At 46.7% G+C, this 21,046-nt stretch overlaps 1 protein-coding gene across 1 annotated transcript in view; it reads right to left on the bottom strand.

Annotated features, from left to right (window-relative positions):
* Window positions 1-11,088, bottom strand: part of LOC126547717 (mitochondrial amidoxime reducing component 2-like) — a 73,232-nt gene extending 62,144 nt beyond the window's left edge. The window contains exon 1 of the mRNA XM_072285188.1: window positions 11,005-11,088. The gene's annotated coding sequence lies outside the window, so the exon portion shown is untranslated. The remainder of the gene's footprint in view (window positions 1-11,004) is intronic.
* Between the last annotated feature and the right edge of the window lie 9,958 nt (window positions 11,089-21,046).

Here is a 21,046-nt window from a genome sequence, read left to right as displayed (position 1 = left end):
TACAAACAAAAATGATTATTGTGATGCAAGCGCACGCGTAATTTGGTTAAGGAACATAGATGGGCATGTGATGGCAGCAAGTTCTTGGTGAAGGCCGTTCCAGTCGCAAGCAGTCCGGGGGAAGAATGACGAAGCAAAAGTTTTTGTGTGTGCTCGTGGTCGAGACACCTGCTGCTGATGTCCGGTGCGAAGAGAGAAACGTGGTGGGGGAGGGCAGATGTAGGGTTCCTGTGATAGCTCGGAATAAAAGAATTTATGAAATAAGTCCAAACTAGAAATGTGGCGACGAAGTGCAAGAGTAGGTAAGTTGGACTGCGATTTCAAACATGATATGCTGATATCAAAAGAGTACGAGGAATGAATGAATCGAGTTGCCCTGTTTTGAACTGATTCAAGTGAATTAGCAAGGTATACTTGTTTCGGGGACCAGATGGGCGATGCGTATTCTAATTTTGGTCGAACTAGTGATTTGTATGCGAGTAGCTAAACATGCAGGGGGGCAGAGTGGAGATGACGCTTTAAGAAGCCAAGCGTTTTGTTAGCAGATGAAATAATATTCGCGATATGGCTATTCCACGTAAGATCATGACTAAGATGAACACCGAGATATTTATATGATTGGACAGGGTCGATAGGAACGTTAGAGATAGTGTAGGGAAACAGGAAAGGATTACTGTGACGGTGGAAAGATATATATTTGCATTTGTTTATATTAAGTGTCATTAGCCAGTCGTTGCACCAGTTTTGTACCAGATTTAGGTTATTTTGTAGGGATTGTTGGTTAAAGGTGTCAGTAACTGTTTTGTAAATAACGCAATCGTCGGCAAACATCCGAATATGGCAATCTAATTTCTGAGGTAGGTCGTTAATATAAATTAAAAACAAAAGAGGCCCTAGGACGGATCCTTGGGGTACCCCTGAGAAAACTGGTAGTAAGTTAGACATTTGTTTATTAATGACGACTGATTGGGAGCGGTGAGTCAAGAATTCTTTTATCCATGCTAGTATGTCACAATGCAAGTTTAGGCTGGAAAGTTTCAGAAATAGGCGGTTATGGGGTACCTTGTCAAATGCCTTAACAAAGTCGAGGAAGATTGCGTCGGTTTGGAGGTTAGCGTAAAGCAGGCACGTACGCAGGATTTCTTTTCGGGGGGGGGGGGGGGGGGGGAGGGCAACCCAAGGTAAGTTCTATGCAAATGAGGGGGGGTGTACTTTACTAGTACAAATGTGAATAACGTCCACCATTCGACATAAAAACGTGTAAACCCACAAAAGAGAAATTAAATAAGGGGCCGTATAACGTAAAACTATTCCAATATGTTTTTATTACAATCTCCTGACGTCAAATTTGCTTAACCGCCGACGCAAGCATCGAAGGGTCACCCGCAGAGTTGTCTGAACAAACCAATCAAATGCTCCCCTCGTTCATAGGAGGTCAATTTTGTTTGCTTGAAAAACGAATAACATTGCCTGCACTGTGCGGCTTCTCTTTTCTAATTGGCTCACAAGAGGCGACGATCACGCTCAAGTGGAGAGGGATTCGATGAGGTAAAGCAGGCATATCAGGCATATGGGCACGGGAGAGCAGCTACCATGCGGTCGCTGCTAAGCTCTCCTTTCTGCTTTCTTGTGCAGATTGCTGTTTTCGGCTCATCGTTGTCACCGTCTAGCACGTGTGCTACGTCTACATCTCTATCAAATTTCCTGCTGGATCCACCGCCACAAGCAGCTGACAACAGCCTTGATTATCTGAGCATGGAAGACGTCATCATCTTCACGCCGGTATCAAGTGGGACACGAACACTGCCGCCAGCGGCAGCACTGCACCGCTCAGATTTAAGCAACTGGCATCAGCAAGGCGCTTCCAGTGGGCACGGGAGAGCAGCTACCATGCGGTCGCTGCTAAGCTCTCCTTTCTGCTTTCTTGTGCAGGTTAGTCAGTCCGAATCGCTTTTTTGTAAACGTACAAACAATGTCGGTTTGCTGCTCTTCCCTTGCCCACAAGTGCTGGCTGCCACTCTGAGTGATTGTGTCTCTGTTGCTATGTTGCTCTTACTTTCCGGGGATGTTGAATTAAACCCTGGTCCCCATACTGAAGCTCAACATAAGCACAATGAAGTTATGGCCGCCATAGCTGCTTTGTCGTTAAAATTTGACACGCGACATGCCGAGATGATGAATGTCATAGCTGAACTAAAGGCTAACCAAGAAAACCTTACATAGACCGTTTCAGACCTTTCCAATAGAGTGACTGCCATGGAAGCTGCGGTTGAGTCTTTTGAAAATATGCCTTCAGGAAGTGATATTACTACCGCAGTCCATGAAGCAGTTTCAAATGAAAGCGCTGCGCTCGCGTCATGACTATACGTTCTGGAGGACCATTCAAGACGCGACAACTTGATCTTCTATGGTATCTCGGACAACGTATCAGAAACGTGGGCCCAATCAGAAGTCCAGATCCATCACTTTCTTAGAAATTGTCTCAACATGACTCCCTCGGAAGCCGCAATCCATAGGGCTCATAGGCTAGGCACATACGTTGTCGGCAAGACACTGCCTGTTATAGCTAAGTTTGTGTCTTCCAAGATGACAAACCATATACTCTCGCAAAAAGCGAAGTTTAAAGCCGATGGTATTTCAGTCGGCGAAGACTTTTGCAAAGCCACTCGTCAATCGCGGAAAGCACTAAATGACTTTGGCAAGGCCAGCGGCCAGTCTTTTTCTTTGCGACATAACAAACTAATCATAGGTAAAAAATGTTACGTTTATTGCGCAGCTACAGATGAAGTATGCGAGATCGGACCAGCTAGGAGCGCGATTACCCTAACAAACAACAAACCATCGGGTCCACAATCTTCACATTTGGGTGCAGCATAGCTATCTCGTGTTCCAAAGCAAGCAAACTCCTTATCACTTCTTTTTACAAATGTCCGAAGTATCGCCAACAAACGCACATCACTGTCATCGCATATCGACGCATGCTCAGCTGATATAGTTGTGCTCACCGAAACATGGCTTTCAGCAAAAATTAAAGATAGTGAAATACTAGACTGTCAAAAAACATATAACTTTTACAGGTACGATCGCGATTTCCGTACGGGCGGAGGTGTACTGATTGCCGTGAGCTCTGCTATCCATTCCTTCACTATCTCCATTGACTCACCATTAGAAATAGTTTGCACTCGTGTTGCTTTTCCCACTGGCGACCTCATCTTTTGCGCGTGTTATAGGTCTCCATCCTCCACTACCAATTTCTGCACTGACCTTCATGATGTCCTTAACAAATTAGTTGTTCGATACCCAAAATCACATTTGTTCTTACTAGGTGATTTCAATTTTCCAAACATAGTGTGGCAAAACGGTGTTCCCTCCCTTAAGCAGTCATCTTCCGAGTGCACCCGTTTTTTAGACATCTGCGCTGATTTTAATCTAACTCAGCTGATTCATGAACCCACACGCACTACCAGCACTTCGTCTAATACTTTAGACCTCTTTTTTTACAACAGCTCCAGATTCGGTTTCTCCTCCAACATACCTTAAAGGAATAAGTGACCACTCGCTTCTCCACTTAACACTTAAGAAGAAAGTTCGCTTGAAGAACACCGTTAAAACTATATGTGATTACAATGCCGCCGATACCACATCAATTTTAAATGAACTAGAATCATTCATTACTGACTACACAGACAAATTTTTTGAACGTACCGTTGAAGAGAACTGGTCATTGTACAAGAACAAACTGCTAACACTAATGGATCGCTATGTACCTAAAAGAAAGATTAAGAGTCCTTCCTCGCCATGGTTTACTGGAATTCTGCGCCGTCTGCGCAACAAAACGAAACGTATTTTTCGTCGCGCCAAAGCAACTAACCTTCCCGAACGCTGGGCAGCATATCATTGCATTCACGCAGAATATATTATCACTATTACAAATGCAAAAAAGATTTTTTTCGATAACACCCTCCCATCACTTTTACAGTCTAATCCACGTAAATTCTGGAATATTGTTGGTGGCAAAGAAAGCAAAACAATCAAACTAGCCCGTTCTGACAATGTCGCGATCCCTCCGAACCAGTGCTGTTCCGTTTTGAATGATGTATTTGCTTCCGTCTTTCACAAATGTGCTCCTGCCATTCTACCGTCGGTAACTAAATGCTCCTATTTACCAATGAACTCCATTTATATAGATTGGGTCGGCATACAAAAGTTGATTGAAAACCTGAAAATATCTTCTTCATCAGGTGAAGACTCAATTAACTGTAAAATGCGTAAAATTACTGAACCATATTCTTCCATTATGCTTTCGATGCTCTTTTCCCAGTCTCTAGGTTCCTCAGTTCTTCCAAGCGATTGGAAGGTTGGCAAGGTTGTTCCGGTCCCTAAATCAGGTAACACTCATTCCCGCGATAACTATCGTCCTATATCACTGACAAGTATACCATGCAAAATATTGGAGCATATTATACATTCTCATCTTATTGATTTCCTTGAGTCTAATTTCTTCTTTTCGACTGAACAACACGGTTTCAGGAAAACATTTTCATGTGAAACGCAACTCATATGTTTTAATAATGACCTATTTACCCATAGTGATATGGGCTTCGATGTAGACTGCGTGTTTTTGGACTTTGCAAAGGCTTTCGACACTGTTTCACATGATCTTCTCATTCTTAAACTTAGCATGCTTAACATTGACCCTAATGTACTAAACTGGATTAAAAGCTTTCTGTCTAATCGAACTCAGTACGTTTCAGCTAATGAATGTTCATCCTCTCGCACTTCCGTAACATCGGGTGTACCACAGGGATCGGTACTGGGACCCCTGCTTTTCCTGATTTACATAAACGACCTTCCTAAATGCATTTCCCATTCATCTATCAGGCTTTTCGCAAATGACTGCGTCATTTATCGCAAAATAACTAACCCCACTGATTCTGATAAACTTCAAGACGATCTTAGAAGCATATCCAACTGGTGCCATAAATGGCTCATGCGACTAAACGTTAATAAATGTAAAACAATGCATGTATCGAGCCGCACTAACACTGACATTACGCGTGTTTACTTACTTCACGATACTTCTCTTGAATCCGTCAACTCGTACAAGTACCTAGGTGTCCATATTTCACGTAACTTATCATGGCATACGCACATCAAACACGTCACTAATAACGCTAACCGGGTTCTTGCATACTTGCGTCGATATTTCTCTGCTGCGTCTATGCCGATAAAGCTTACCCTCTACAAAACATTAGTGCGACCAAAGCTAGAATATGCATCCACCGTATGGGATCCCCATCAAATCACACTGATAAACACTCTAGAATCCATCCAGAATCGCGCAGCACGTTTCATCTTATCTAACTATTCCCGTTACGCCAGCATTACTTCCATGAAAAACACACTTACATTACCGGAGCTTTCATTGCGCCGTAAATGTTTTAGACTGTGTCTTTTCCACAGGCTGTATCACCACAACCCAGTATTAAAGGATCATCTTATTACTCGCCCTTCATACATTTCATCCCGTTTCGATCACATGTTTAAAGTTGGTGTTCCATATTTTAGAACAAAGATGTGTCATAGTTCTTTTATTCCTAAAACCAGCGCCGACTGGAACGACCTTCCTCCCTCCATCGCTGCCATTTCTGACATTGGCAATTTCAAGACTGCTGTATTTTCTGCCGTTTTGTAATACCTATTATTGTATAATTATGTACTTTTTTTTTCTCACTTACCACTCCTTTCTGTAATGCCTTCGGGCCAGGAAAGTATCCGAAATAAATAAATAAAAATAAATATCGATAACCGGATGAAGAGGGTGGTGCCGGCGTCTGCGATTGGTCCGCTTTCTCTTACTTCGCTTGTGGTGGCTCGTCGACAATCGGGGTGGCATGCAACGGAAGCTTAAGAATGAGGCTAAAACGGATCCTCAGTAAAGAGTTGGCAGAAAGAGGTCGTAAACCGGCTGAAAGTTCTCGAATACGTTACACGGCCACGCAAAAAGTTTATTACACGCAAATAAACCCTTGCTCGCCGGCACGGGTGAACTATAGCCAGTGCCGGAGCGATCGACGGCAGCGATATTTTATTCCTTTCGGAACGGGGCAGCCTGCGGCTATTCAGAAGAAAATTTACTTTTGTTCGACATATTAATACATCTTTAACACGTACACGTCACTTTGACGCGGTAAGTTTTTGCGTTTTTGTGACGTCGCGTGAGAGGCAGGTGAAGTGGGTGCAGCCCGAAAACTTTTGACCAATAGCCCAGGGCTAATGGAGAAAAGGCGTCGAATCAGAAATACCCTGTTGTGTATTGTTCGGTCAAATTATGTATAATCAGTGTGCACAAGTCATATCAGATGGGGAGCTATCGCGGTTTTCGTGACGTCGTGCGACAGACAGGTGAAGTGGGGGTGGTCCAAAATTTTTTTTGACCAATCGCGGTGGGCTGATTTCAGAATTGGAATAGAAAAGTTTGGAATGGTTTTACGTTATAGCGCCCAAGGTGTATATTACAGGTACGCCCTGTGCGATACACCTCTCCTTTACTTGGCAAACAAGGAATTGCGTCAAATGGACTTGCGCAGGAAAGAAGCGCATGAAGAACACTGGCAAGGACAAGTAAAGAAGCCAAAGTGTAAAATAAAGATTACTTTATAGAATACAATTTAAAAAAAGCAGCAGTTGGCGACCAAGGCACACAAACCGCGCGGGGTTGTGTTACTCCTCCAGCCAATCACAGAAGCAAACAAAATCGTCGTCATGCGGCCTTTTCAACATGGCGTCGTACTTGATACCTCCGAAGCGTCTGCTGTTCTTGAAGAGTCTTTTCATCGGCGGAAGCAATGATGTGTGCAACAGACATGGACAAAGGGTATGGAGCCTGAGTATATTTCACTCTTCAAAAGTCTGCGGTGCCTTTCATTTCACTGCTGAACCCGTTTTACTCAAGAAACTTCACTGCCAACTAAAGTGAAACTTGACAATAAATAGTTGCAGCAAAGCAAGCATGTTATTTCAGTTCAATAAAGAATTAGGGTTTGGCCATTCCACTATAATAGGCGAGGCAAAAGGTATAAAATTACGCCCTCATAATTTTATTTGTGTGGTTGCCGCCTTATTTGGGTAACAGAAAAGGTTGAAGTACGAATTATTTGCAGCCTCCCGGAGGAACAGTGGCTGGCGGTTATGAGGGCGTGGGCGGGGATTCACTGCAGACTTAATTTGTATCCGACTATAGTAGCGTTTTTTCAATTAGTTCTGGAAAAATGGTAGATAAATATATATTTGCGGAACCGTCACAGTTGTTTTGGATCCCTCGTTTATGCTCTACCAAGTGAAGTGCCGCAAACGACTCGTATTATTATTTGGGAAATTACGTAACGATGCGTGGCTGCCAGTCCAGTACAACATCGTAAGGCGCAGGACGCTGTGATTCTAGACGTATTACGCCCACTGCTGAAGCTTAGAAATACACTTGCATAAGTACAGCAGAGCAGTGGCTACATCAGGCGGCTCGACTGATAACTGTAGAAGCGTCATTCAAAACACACGGAATTGTACTCCACTTCCGGCGGAGTTTTTTCTACTTCCTCTTTAAATATGAAGATGTTGATCCATAAATATTTTCATAAACAGCGGTTAAATTTGTTAACTCTCGCTTTTTCTTCCTGCTTGGCTGTGGCCTCGGTTTCCGACAATGGATTTCTTAGTAGATCGCTTAATTTCTCAACGCCTTGCGACTCTTGTTTCCAGTAGGCAATTTTGCACGAAAAGTGCTCTAAGATTAGGCAAAAGCCAGACGAGCTAACGGATGACATTCATGTAGCTTGTTTTTAACGGTTATTGCAGGGTTTCATGATGGACGCTGTTTCGCATTATTTTGTTTTTCACCTTATCTAACCCATATCGCGGGTATATGGTTCCGAGAATCTGTCAGCGTCGCGGCGAGCCGTTACTCGAGGAAATAATGAAGCAAAAGGAAAAGTTAGACGCAATTGGCGTTTTCTCTCGCCGCAACTCATTCCACGTGCATGCAGACCAGCTGACCACGAACTGAATCCCTTTTTTGGTCCCTGGATCAGTCTAAATGAAGAAGGTTGCGCTAACGAAGCAACAGCGAAGCGCGTGACCGTCGGAAAGATGGGGACAACTGAATGCATCTTGAGTTAATCGCGTGGGCACCGAATCGATGAGGAAACTGGCCTTCACACCCAAAAAGATGCCGATAACTACCGCCATCCGAAAGAAGTGAAAAAGGAAGCAAAATGTTGACCGCCGACTAGCTGTTAAGTTTCAACATTGATTTGGCGGCGCTTTAGGAATGTGTGTGAGAAGTGGCGGCGTGGGCGGGGAAGGGCCGGGGGGCACCCCCGGGCCCCTCCTTGGGTACGTGCCTGGCGTCAAAGTTGGCATGCAGGTCGTGAACGAAAATGGCTAGTTGAGTCTCACAGGAGTAACCTTTACGAAATCCATGCTGTGCTGAATGAAAGAAATTATTTGAGTCCAGAAACTGCATTGTTAAAGAGTAAATGACGTTCCATGAGCTTGCAGGGTATGCTGGTAAGTGATATGGGGCGGTAGTTAAGTGGTGAATCTTTTTTACCCGACTTGTGGACTGGGACGACCTTCCCCACTTTCCAGTCGTGGGGTATGATACTTGTAGAAATGGACTGCGAGAATAGTAAGCATAAAAACTTGGGAGACGTGTGGCGAGTGTTTTTCAAGACCTTTGTGTTGATTTCATCAATGCCGGTAGATGAAGAAAGTTTTAACTTATCTATAAGAAGGGATATGCCGGTTTCTGAGAACGTAACGGCTGGCATTGCAATTGTGGGGTCACTGGCTGTCATGAGGGGTGGTGGTTTTTGTTCTTTAGTGAATACAGATGCGAAGGCAGAATTAAATATGTTAGCGCACTCAACGTCTGAAGTAACACGTCCAGAATCGTCAGTCAGGGTAACAACGCGCGAAGATTGGGGGTTTAAAAGCTGCCAGAATTTAGTCGGGTTATCTGTAAGTGTGTTTGGCAAATCGATGTGGTAAAAGGAACGTTTAGAGTTTTTTACTGCGATCAAATACGCCTCTTCAGCAGCGTAATACTTTTCCCATGCGCAGTCTGTTCTGCTCAGTTTAGCACTTCGGAAAAGGCGTTTCTTTTTATTTTCTAATCTTCCCAGAGTCTTGGTGAACCATGGCTTGTGGTGGTTAGCGCGGAAGTTGCATTTGGGAATATATTTATTAGTCAATTCATTCAATTTATGTTTAAACATTGACCAGTTTGTGTGGATGTCTTGTTCGTCAAATGGCCCCTGATATGATGGAAAAAAGGCCTCCATTTCCGCGTTGAAGGCCTCATAGTTTCCTTTGTTGTAGAGAGAAATTGTTTTTTGGCAAGTTGCTTTTGTTATTGGAGTGAAGTTAAAGCATGCATGGATGACTTTATGATCGCTGATTTCACGGAGATAAGTAATAGCGTTCAGGCTGTCGGGGTGGCTAGATAGTATGAGGTCAAGAATGTCAGCAGTATCTCCGGCGATGCGTGTAGGCTGGGTTACTAGTTGGGCTAGGTTAAAAGTTAAGCAGACATCCATAAATTCACGGGATTCATCCTGTCTAAAAATACGATAATTAAGGGCACACCAATCTATGCCAGGATAGTTAAAATCCCCCAAAAGAAGAATGTGTGCCTTAGGGTGTCTAGTTTTAAGTTCGTTTAAAATGTTGTGCAGTTTACGGGGTAATTCGGGGCTATTGTGAGGGGGTCTATAACAAACGCCAATTAATATAGATACTGGTGTGGCGCGACAAAGGAGCCATAATATTTCAAGGTCTGATGAGATATTGATGTGGGAACACTGTAGCTTATTGCTTGTAGCAATAAGGACGCCACCCCCTCGAGAGTTTGTGCGATCAGTGCGGAAAATATTAAAGTTAGGTAGGTTACAAAGAACTTCAGCGTCGCTTATATTATCAGTCAGCCAGGTCTCTGTCAAGATGAGCAGGTTGCTGCCCGTTGAAGACACGAGGCTGGACACAAGATCGCTCTTTGGAAGCAGGCTGCGTATGTTGGTGTAGATAACCGAGAGGCAAATATTCTCTCGAGGGGCGGTATCGCAAAGATTAGGTTTGCGACGATGGCGAGGTAAGCGCTATGCTATTTCCGTAACCGTTTCTGTGGCAGCATCGAAGGTGTAGCGTTTCTTTCCGAGAAACAGTCTTGTACCGCAGGGAGAACGGTCCGGTTTTTGCTTTTGCAAATGCGACAAGGTGTTTGCGTGCTGTACGAACAGGAAGGGAAAAGTCTTCTCCAATGCTAAAATTGGTGCCCTTTAACTTGGGCCCGTTTCAGAGGGCAGTTTCTTTTGTTTTAGAGGACAAAAATTTAACTATAATCGGCCGCTGACGGCCATCTTCGTAGCGGCCCAAACGATGTGCACGCTCAATTTGACATGGGTCCAAGGTTATCCGTAATTTGTCACGACAATGGCGGATTAGCAATTCTTCCGATTCAACGAACGTTTCGCGTGAATTAGAATCCGAAAGGCCATAAAATATCAAATTGTTGCGGCGTGACCTATTTTCGGCGTCATCTAACCGAGCTTCAAGGTTAGTAACAAGAGCAGCAGTCTTAGCGGATACAGATTGGGCAGACTGCAGATCGGTATTGAGAGTTGAGACACCCTGGAAAACACTTTCTACATGTGCTACGCGCTTGCTCAAGTCAGAAATGGTTGTGTCAATAGAACGCATCTGATGTTTTAGGTCCTGCACATCGGTGATTATTTGGTCCTGACCGGTTGACAACGTCTCCAGCTTAGCAAGAACACGGTCCAATCTGTCAGGACCAGGGTTCATCTCTATATCGCCCGACAAGAGCAGGAGGGATTTCATAACACCAAAACATTCACCAGCGACACAAATGCAACACTGCAGGCTCGGCAGCTGTACCAGACAATAGTTATTAGTTTTTTTAGCGAAAAGGCAGCATGGTTTACTGACCTGCATTGCGAAAGTCAGTGGATGAGAAGGGGGTGTCATGGCACAGCCACCGAGCCCACAAAGCGCAGGCGGGAGGCGGTGCTCTTTATACGCTGGCAGGAACGATGTTGTCGCTGCCGATTGCGCTTTCTATCCGATGTCGACGATCCAGTGAGGGAGCGCGGCTTTCGTCGACGCTTCCGAGGCGCTCAAAACAAGGGCTCCGTAGTTCCCGTTGTAGAACGGCATTTCCAGCTGTGGTAGGACGACCGAGGAAACGTTGAAGAGTGCTGGCAAGACGTAGGCGAAGGTAGGCACGAGTACCTGCATTGCGAAAGTCAGTGGATGAGAAGGCTGTGTCATGGCACAGCCACCGAGCCCACCTCGGAGACCGCAGCGGAGACCGCAGTGAGCGACCGTACACCAGCTCAGCTGGCGAAAACCCTGTAGCCGCATGCGGCGCGGTCCTTAATGCAAACATCACCCCAGGCAGACACAGCTCCCAGTCGGTTGGTTGTTCAAAACACAATGCTCTCAACACGCGCTTCATGACGGAGTGGAGCTTCTCAACGGAATTCGACTGTGGGTGGTACACTGAGCTGTGTAACCGCTTTACCCCGCACCTTTCGAGAAAGGCTGTCGTCAAAGCGCTAGTAAACACTATGCCCTGATCTGACTGGATTTCCGCAGGAAAACCAACTTGCGCAAATATGGACAGTAGTGCATTGACTATCTCAACTGAGCTGAGTTCTTTAAGCGGCACTGCTTCAGGGAACTTTGTCGCTGGGCAGATCACAGTCAAAATGTGTCTGTACCCCGTGGTTGTTACCGGCAGAGGTCCCACTGTATCAATAACGAGCCGTCTAAAAGGCTCCATAATGATAGGTACCAACTTCAACGGCGCCCTCGATTTGTCCCCTGGTTTGCCCACCCGCTGACAGGTGTCACATGTCCTCACAAAGTGTTCTGCGTCACGAAAACACCCTGGCCAATAGTACTCTTGCAAGAGACGGTCCTTAGTCTTCTTAACTCCTAGGTGTCCGGACCACGAACCTCCATGCGACAAGCGCAACAGATCCTGACAGTAGCACTCAGGCACGATCTGCTGATCGGACTCCACTCCCCTGCGGTCTAGATACTTCCTGTACAGGACCCCACTTCTTTCCACAAAACGAGCATTTTTCTTGGCGATACCTTCCTTGACATTCCAGCGCATGTTTTCTAGGCTGCCATCCTTTTTTTGCTCGGCTATCAAAGCCGACCGGCTGACTTTTAGCAACCTATTAAGTCCATCTGACGTAGGCGCGATGAGCAAATCTGCAGATAGCTCTTCTAACTTTCCCGTGTCGGGCATTTCCTCTCCAGTACCTGGTTCCTTCAACGCTACAGGCTCAATTTTATTCAGTTCGGACGTGCTCTGAATATCAGCTTGCTGCGCCTCCGACCCTTTCTCATTGTTCGACAGCGTCGGTCCCGCAACTACCACCTTTGCAGCGAGCTCCCGAACTCTCGGTCTGGTTAAGGCCTGAACGCTAGCCTCACCAAACAAAAGCCCCTTCTCGCGCAGGAGGTGATCGGACCTGTACGAAAATAGGTACGGGTACTGGGGAGGGGGGGGCAGCATAGATAACACTGCGGCCTCCGTCTCAAGTGCTCCGAAAGGTCCTTCAATAAGCACTTTTGCTACGGGCAGACACAGGCTATAAGCTTCCACGGCTTGCTTGATCCATGCCCACTCGCCCGTGAACATATCGGGTTTTACGTAAGAGGGGTGAACTACATCCATTGTAGCTGCGGAATCACGAAGCACTCGGCACTCTTTCGCGTTCACGAGGAGGCCTCGCATGTAAGGCTCGAGAAGCTTCATGTTCTCGTCAGTGCTGCATAATGACAAAAACACGACTTTTGTTTTTGTTTCTGGACACTGCGCCGAAAAGTGACCCGGCTTCTGGCACGTATAACACACCCGCGCTTACCTCGTCTCGAACCGCTTTCTGCGTTCGGCTTCGGCTGCCGCCGTGTCCTTACGTTCGGTCGGACTGCTTTCACTCGCATCCGCACTATGTGTGTCCCCCCTTGCTCTCATGGGCGTGAACTTCGGCCTCTCAAACTTGGAGCCAAATTCACCCTTTTGACCGTCCTTAGCTCCGCGAGCCCGACGCGTCACACACTCCTCGGCTAGCTCAGCGGCTCTAGCCACCGTACTAACGTCTGGCCTATCCAAGACCCAGTACCGCACCTTCTCAGGTAACCGACTATAAAACTGTTCCAGCCCGAAACACTGCAGAACTTTCTCGTGGTCACCAAACGCTTTCTCTTCTTTGAGCCACTCCTGCATGTTTGAAATTAGCCTGTAGGCAAACTCTGTATATGACTCACTTCTGCCTTTCTCATTTCCCGAAACTTCCGACGGAACGCCTCCGCTGACAGCCTGTACTTTTTTAGCAGACTCGATTTCACTTGGTCGAAATCCTCTGCCTCCTCTCTCTTCAAGCGAGCGACTACGTCGGCCGCCTCGCCGGGTAACAAAGTGAGCAAGCGCTGTGGCCACGTTTCCCGAGAGAACCCCTGCTTCTCGCACGTTCGCTCAAAGTTAACCAGGAACAAACCAATGTCCTCTCCAAGCTTAAACGGCCGCATCAGGTCAGTCATTTTGAACGATACTCGTTCTCCTGCACCGTGTGCCTGACTTCCATTACGAGCGCGTTCCATCTCTACCTCGAGACGCTTCATTTCCAAAGCGTGTTGACGGTCGCGCTCCTCTTTCTCTTGTTGCTCTCTCTCTTTCTCTTTTTGCTCTTTACGTTCACGCTCGTCTTTCTCTTTTTGCTCTTTACGTTCGCGCTCGTCTTTCTCTTTTTGCTCTTTACGTTCGCGCTCCTGTCTTTTTGCCGTGTCCCTCTCCTCAACTGTCTCAAGGCATTCCGACAGCTCGTCATCCTCAGCTTCTAACTCAAGAATAGCCCTTAGCAGTTCTGGTTTTCTGAGTTTGTCTGAGGCATCCAGACCCAACTCGCTTGCAAGCTCCAGCAATTTCGGTTTGCGCAACGACTTCCAATCCATGGCTGCTCTGAATGCTGCTTTCTCTACTGCCTACTATTGTCTTGCCACAAACTAACCCGGCAGCAACGACAACCACAATTACCAGCTCTGTTTCTGACACTAACAAAAGCCTGGCAAAACTCAGAAGAAGAAAGTCCCGCACTCACCAAACCTCGCAGCCAAGAATTCAGCGTAGTCGTTCCGCTGCAGGCAACCAGTCATCACACAGGGCTCGTTGCACTGCTCCCGGATGGTCGTTGTGCTGCTCAGCATACAGTCGACCGCATATCTTCGCTGCTGGCCTCCGTTGTCGCGATCTCACCGCTGGCAACCAGTTGTTGCAAATGGGTCGCAAGCCCCAAGGGTAGCGTTGGCCTGGCGGCCTGGGGCACAGCTGGAAGCATCCGTAGGTCCTGGCAAAGGATGAGTCGACTGCTAACCGAACAACTTGTTTATTCTAGCATCGCAAAAGAGCGGCCGGTCAGGTCGACCGAAGTGGAGAAACGGGAGACCACGTTACTCGACTGAATAAATCGAAGCTTCTTTTTTTGGCGTCTGGGGGCAGCTACTTTTATACTCTCGGAGTCGAGGGCAAGAAGGAACGGCTCGGATGAGGCGCACGTGACGGCGGCGCACGGACACGTTGTGACAAGAAGTGACGTATCCGCCGGGCCGGCGCCGGTCAGACCTACTCGCTTCACCATTGGGGAGCTCCTCTCCCCGGCTGCCGCGCTTTGACAAGCGTGGGCACCAACATGCACACACACACACACGCACACACGAAGACACGAGGCATTGAAACATGCCTGGACGCGCTTGGCAGGAGGCGTTGCGGCAGCGCTGAACTGGCCAAAATGTCCGCCGCTGTGAACGAAGCCCCGGCGTCCGTTGCATCCGCGCCGGCTATACCGCACGTCGGAGGCGAAACGTAACAACGTGTAGTTTGGCCTTTATGGTACGACTGGGACGCAGCGATTGTCGAGACTTGGCAGCAAAAACAAAAGGATACTGTTGGATACTGCTTTCACTGTGCCATGCAGCGTTATTATTACTATCTTTGACTGGATTGCTCTAAATAGGCGACATATTACTCGCTTGAGAAATCTAAATGTACTGTTTCTTAATTAACATTTCACTAATCACTTTAGGGCACATGTTGCAATTAACGAATTGGACTTCGCAATACTTAGAAGGAATTGTGAAGCTGACACAGTTTAGATATTCGTTTCAAATGGACGCGTCTAGAAAATCCATCAGCTTCAATGAGCAAACTGCAATATATACGCCCTAAAGCTTTTAGTGAACTAGCTTATTGAAAGAGTAATCCAGCTCAAAAAGCAAAATTATGCCGCGTAACTACCAGCGGCAATATTTTTTTTAGAGTTAACAAAAACACCTGTTGTATTGGTTTTGCTACTCTGAGTGCCTAAAGTTCGCAGCCGTGTCGATCCCTTTTCCCGGTCAGCTGACCTTTCGCACTTGTGCGTTCTCAGGCTGACGTCGTGAGCTATCGTATGGCTGCATGCGACCAGTCATAATGGATGCCGCATTCTATAACAAACGCACGTGCCGCCACCCTCATGCTGTAAATACTGCTCGATATCATTCAGCGGATTCTCTTCATTCTATCACTGAGCGGGTGTGCCTATAAATTGCCAATGTCTTTTAGTATATACACTAGCAAAGAAAGCGACAATGCGGCTCTAACCACAGCCAACTGACTCGCGTCTGTACGCTTTGCCCCGCGAAGTGGGCAGCACACGTTGGTGTATAATTTGCAACTAAATAAAGCGCTATCATTTGAGCGTTTCACCTGCGGCCCTTGCGCTGGCGCGCATGCAAACATTATCGTCATTCTTTCGTCTCAGGTTTGCTCGCGTCATTGCAGTCAAACGCTAATATTCACAACATAGTCAGACACCTTTATGGTGAAGCGCTTGGAAGCTCCTTCGTTAATACAGGCCTCTTCGTGGTAAAGATCGCGTATATACCGTACCCCTCGCAATAGTGCAGGAGAAGCGCATTATGGTAAGCAAAAGAATGCATCTATAGTTAACACGAATTCAAGAGATACTTAGTGAAAGAGGTGGATAATTCTCTTCTTCACACTTCGCTCGACGAAATGTGCGACCGCAGCCTACCTTATATGGCACCGAGGCTCACGGCATGCTCCCGCGTCTTTGTTGCGTCGACCGTTTCTCCTTGTGAGCGCCGCCGCTCAGGTAGCGGCTGCGGGACAGCGGCAGCTGTGTGTTCGCTTTGAAACACCAGATCAGCCGTTGGGGAATGCGTGAATTCCTTCGTTGTACAGACCAATTCGTTGAAGCGGTCTTCGCTGTTAGGCGATTTCAAAATAATTATGAATAATAGGAATTTCGGCGGGACATGCGCGGGAACCCTTCGTTCTACAGGTCACGTCGTTGCTTCGTTGTAGCGGCGTTCGACTGTAGAGCTATTCCCTTTTCGAGTGTCGTTACGGTATTGCATTGCACGCTTTTGTATTGGAATCTGTAACTTACCGAACGTCGTCTTCTTTAACTCGGCGTGCCTTCAGCACATGTAGCTAAAGAATGATCTTTACATGGTCCATATGACAGTGCCCTTGAAATGACCTGGCTTTGCGGGTGACAGTTCAGCATATATATACGTACTTATCTGGAGATGGCAGGTGGCTCTTCTACTGTAATTTCTTGTGTGCGGACCATCTTTTGGAAATGAAAAACATGACCGCTGCACAGCTCTCAATCAGCTATAGATAGAAAGCCGTTCACCTTGGACAAGATCTTGGGACCATGGCCTCGCATATCGCAGCTACAAAAGGCCACAAAAGCGCTGCTGCTATATTGGAAAGTTACCGGATTGAGTCAGCGTCTGTGATCCGGACTGAGTGATCGAATGATATCCCCAGTGGAATTTCTCTTCTTCTTTTAATCTTTCTGTTGTCCCCCCTTTCCCATTCCCCAGTGTAGGGTAGCCAACCGGGCTCAGTCCTGGTTAACCTCCCTACCCTTTCATTTATCATTCGCGCTCTCTCTCTCTCTCTTGTGTGCGGAGCAACAGCAACAAAGAAATGAAAATAATGCCAATTATAGCGACATATCTTGTCTCCTCATTTCTTCTGTTATTTTTGTTTCTGACGTTTATATATATATATATATATATATAGTATGTGTGTGTGTGTGTGATCGAGTATTATCTCGCTGGCTTTCTCCGCCTTATGACAAAAAAAAAAGCCCGGGTAGGCTGTATCTGGAACGCAGCCGCAGTACATGGTGTACGTGATACGTTTTGTGCGTGCTGCAGACCGTGTATGCGCACTAAGGTACAGAAATGACGTAACCGAATATACAAGTCACATTTATTAGCGCATTAAAAAGCATACAAGCCTAACTTGCATATATTACAGCAAGTAGGCGTTAGGTGTACTTTCGCAATCGTACTCGCTCACTGTTGAAAAGGGTGCCCGTTTGTTTTGCAGATGGTGTTAGGCACAGAAGTGACCCTCCCCCCCCCCCCCCTGCTGGTGGGCGCCCGAGACTGCTCCGAGCTCGCCGCACTCTACGACGGTTGGGGCTCAGTCTCAATCTCCTGCGACGGACCAAATCCGCCGACGCCAAAGGGGGGTCGGATATCTCTCTGTCTTGTTGCCCGATTCTCTTCACGCCATTCCTGGGCCCTATACCTGCCGAGCGCAGTATTAGCTTGATAAATTATACCAATATTATGGCACACTGAGCTCTTTCAAACGCGACCAGTCCTGCTCGGATGTGGACTGTTCATCCAATTCACTACCGTTATAGCTCACCAACCTGTTCTTATACTTCCAAATAGGCAGCAGTGTGCACTTGCGGCTTGTGTTTGTCACGTGTTAGATCATACATTGTATCTTATCGACTGCATGGGCGTCTGTCGCGCCACTCCTTTGCGTGGCAGGTGCCCCATGGGTGCCCTTACGAGTGCTTGCGCGTGGCATTAGCCGACTAGACATACTATATCATACAGCTGTTGCAGTTGAGACGCTATTGTTTTTTTTTTTCTCTTTATTGAATGACCTCTCGCAGCGGCAGACGTATAGTTCAGTCCACGGCTACAGCTTCCTGCTTCGAGCAAGAGATCGAGGTTTGATCTTCGTACGTATTCCGATGAGGGCCGAATGCAAAAAAAGAAAAAGCGCGGGAGGGGCGTGGTTTCGCGTGCGCGTTAATAGTTCGGAGCGCTCCCTTTCCACTTCGGCGTCTGTGCTTTCTCAAGTTTCCGCGCTATAAGAAAACTCCAGTACGGAAAAAAAAGAATTTTAAGTGGGACAGCAGATGTCATTTCACAGGCACATTTTTCAGTCCGCAAGTCTCGAAACTAATGCTATATATATATATATATATATATATATATATATATATATATATATAGTCCTATTAGGGTTATTATAATTACACGAAGGTATTTCGCCCTCGTCAGCTGCAGTCCTTGAGATTGTTATTCTGGCGGCTAGCTTCCCACGCTATGCGTGCCGCCATCGCACCTGGTTAAGCTTCTCCTAGACGCTAGAGTTAGTACTATGTCCGCGCAACCTTGAGCGATCGCAAAGCGCGTTTCCCCCTCTTGGCCGGCGGGGACGGGAGGCTTTGTTGCGGCCGCAAAGCTCTCCACGTCTCAGTAAGGTGCCTGGTGGTGGTCTCGTACGGACGATGCCCTCTCGGTGAGCGCAAATTTCCCCTCATCTTTTAAGAGGTTCAATACTTACAAGCATTTGTCTCGCAAACCATATTTATTTCAAGGAAAATTTCCACGTCTCAATAATTTCTCTCGTCGTATTCGCGTTCTGATTGCCGTGTTATAGTTTGTTAACGAAGCTTTCCCTCAACTCTAAATATTTTAAGGCAGCTTTCCTTGTCTCTAAAGCCGCTCGAGTTCGCTCTTCTCCTCGGGCAGCCATTTTTCTAAGAAAGTATGCCTTCCAACCACTCGGAGCAGGAGCTGTGGCGCTTGAAAGTAGCCTGGGGCCTGACGAACCAACCGACTGAACTATCTTTCCGGGCAACATCGAAGGGTCACGAGTTCAAATCACCTGTTATGTTCCTTTTTTTCGCCCCTTTTTCTTTCTTTTTTTTTTCTTTCTTTTAATGTCTTTTCCTTTATTTTATCACTGTACGGGAACCCTCCTAAATTAAAAAAAAGAAAGATATATATCTTCAAATATGTATGGCCTCACATGTGCAGGTCATAAATACCAGGTTCTCTAGCCGAGTGCCATCCGTGCGGTATAACCGAGCTCAGATTGGTCCACCTTGACTGATCAAATAGGGCACCACGGTATATTAAATGAGGCGTACAACTCCTGCGGGACCCGCCGTGGTTACTCAGTGGCTATGGTGTTAGACTGCTGAGCACGAGGTCGCGGGATCGGATCCCGGCCACAGCAGCCGCATTTCGATGGGGGCGAAATGCGAAAACACCCGTGTACTTAGATTTAGGTGCACGTTAAAGAACCCCAGGTGGTCGAAATTTCCGGAGTCCTCCACTACGGCGTGCCTCATAATCAGAAAGTGGTTTTGTCACGTAAAATCCCACAATTTATTTTTAAATTTAACTCCTGCGGGGACGGTACAGTATCCGCCTCCCGTGCAAGAGGACCATGATTCAAATCCCGGGCCGCACAATTCTCCACCGGAAAATACCAGAAAAAAAACAACAACCGTGTGTTGAGAAAATTGCGCAAACAGGCCTGGAGTGCGGCCTGATCCCGGTGACCAGAACCGGTAACGCACTCTCTCACCAGAGCAGGATTGGCCACCCTGGTGCAGTACTTGGCCACAACCTCCAATATGAACACAACAATCAAACCCCGGCCCTCAGTCCCCAGCAGCTGCGAAGCAACTGACCACGGCGGCGGTCAGACCTGCGACGCTGCAGTGGGTGCTAAGAATGCCTGGCTCCGGACAGGCCGCCATTGGAATATGAACCTGGCAACGTTTAACGCTAGAACGTTATCTAGTGAGGCGAGTCTAGCAGTGCTATTGGAGGAATTAGAGGGCAGTAAATGGGATATAATAGGGCTCAGTGAAGTTAGGAGGCCAAAAGAAGCATATACAGTGCTAAAAAGCGGGCACGTCTTGTGCTACCGGGGCTTAGCAGAGAGACGAGAACTAGGCGTCGGATTCCTGATTAATAAGAACATAACTGGTAACATACACGAATTCTATAACATTAACGAGAGGGTGGCATGTCTTGTTGTGAAACTTAATAAGAGGTACAAAATGAAGGTTGTACAGGTCTACGCCCCTACATCTAGTCATGATGACCAGGAAGTCGAAAGCTTCTATGAAGACGCGGAATCGGCGATGGGTAAAGTCAAAACAAAATACAGTATACTGATGGGCGATTTCAATGCCAGGGTAGCCAAGAAGCAGGCCGGAGACAAGTCAGTGGGGGAATATGGCATAGGCTCTAGGAATAGCAGAGGAGAGTTATTAGTAGAGTTTGCAGAACAGAATAATATGCGGATAATGAATACCTTTTTCCGCAAGCGGGTTAGCCGAAAGTGGACGTGGAGGAGCCCGAATGGTGAGACTAGAAATGAAATCGACTTTATACTCTGCGCGAACCCTGGCATCATACAAGATGTAGACGTGCTCGGCAAGGTGCGCTGCAGTGACCATAGGATGGTAAGAACTCGAATTAGCCTTGACTTGAGGAGGGAACGGAAGAAACTGGTACATAAGAAACCAATCAATGAGTTAGCGGTAAGAGGGAAACTAGAGGAATTCCGGATAAAGCTACACAACAGGTATTCGGCTTTAACCCATGAAGAGGACCATAGTGTTGAAGCAATGAACGACAATCTTATGGGCATCATTAAGGAGTGCGCAATAGAAGTCGGTGGTAACGCCGTTAAACAGGAAACCAGTAAGCTATCGCAGGAGACGAAAGATCTGATCAAGAAACGCCAATGTATGAAAGCCTCTAACCCTACAGCTAGAATAGAACTGGCAGAACTTTACAAGTTAATCAACAAGCGTAAGAC

The sequence above is a fragment of the Dermacentor andersoni genome, chromosome 1 (assembly GCF_023375885.2).
Source record: "Dermacentor andersoni chromosome 1, qqDerAnde1_hic_scaffold, whole genome shotgun sequence".
NCBI classification, from domain to species: Eukaryota; Metazoa; Arthropoda; class Arachnida; order Ixodida; family Ixodidae; genus Dermacentor; species Dermacentor andersoni.
The sequence above is the reverse complement of the archived record's forward strand: the minus strand, read 5'-3'. Positions and strand labels throughout refer to the sequence as shown.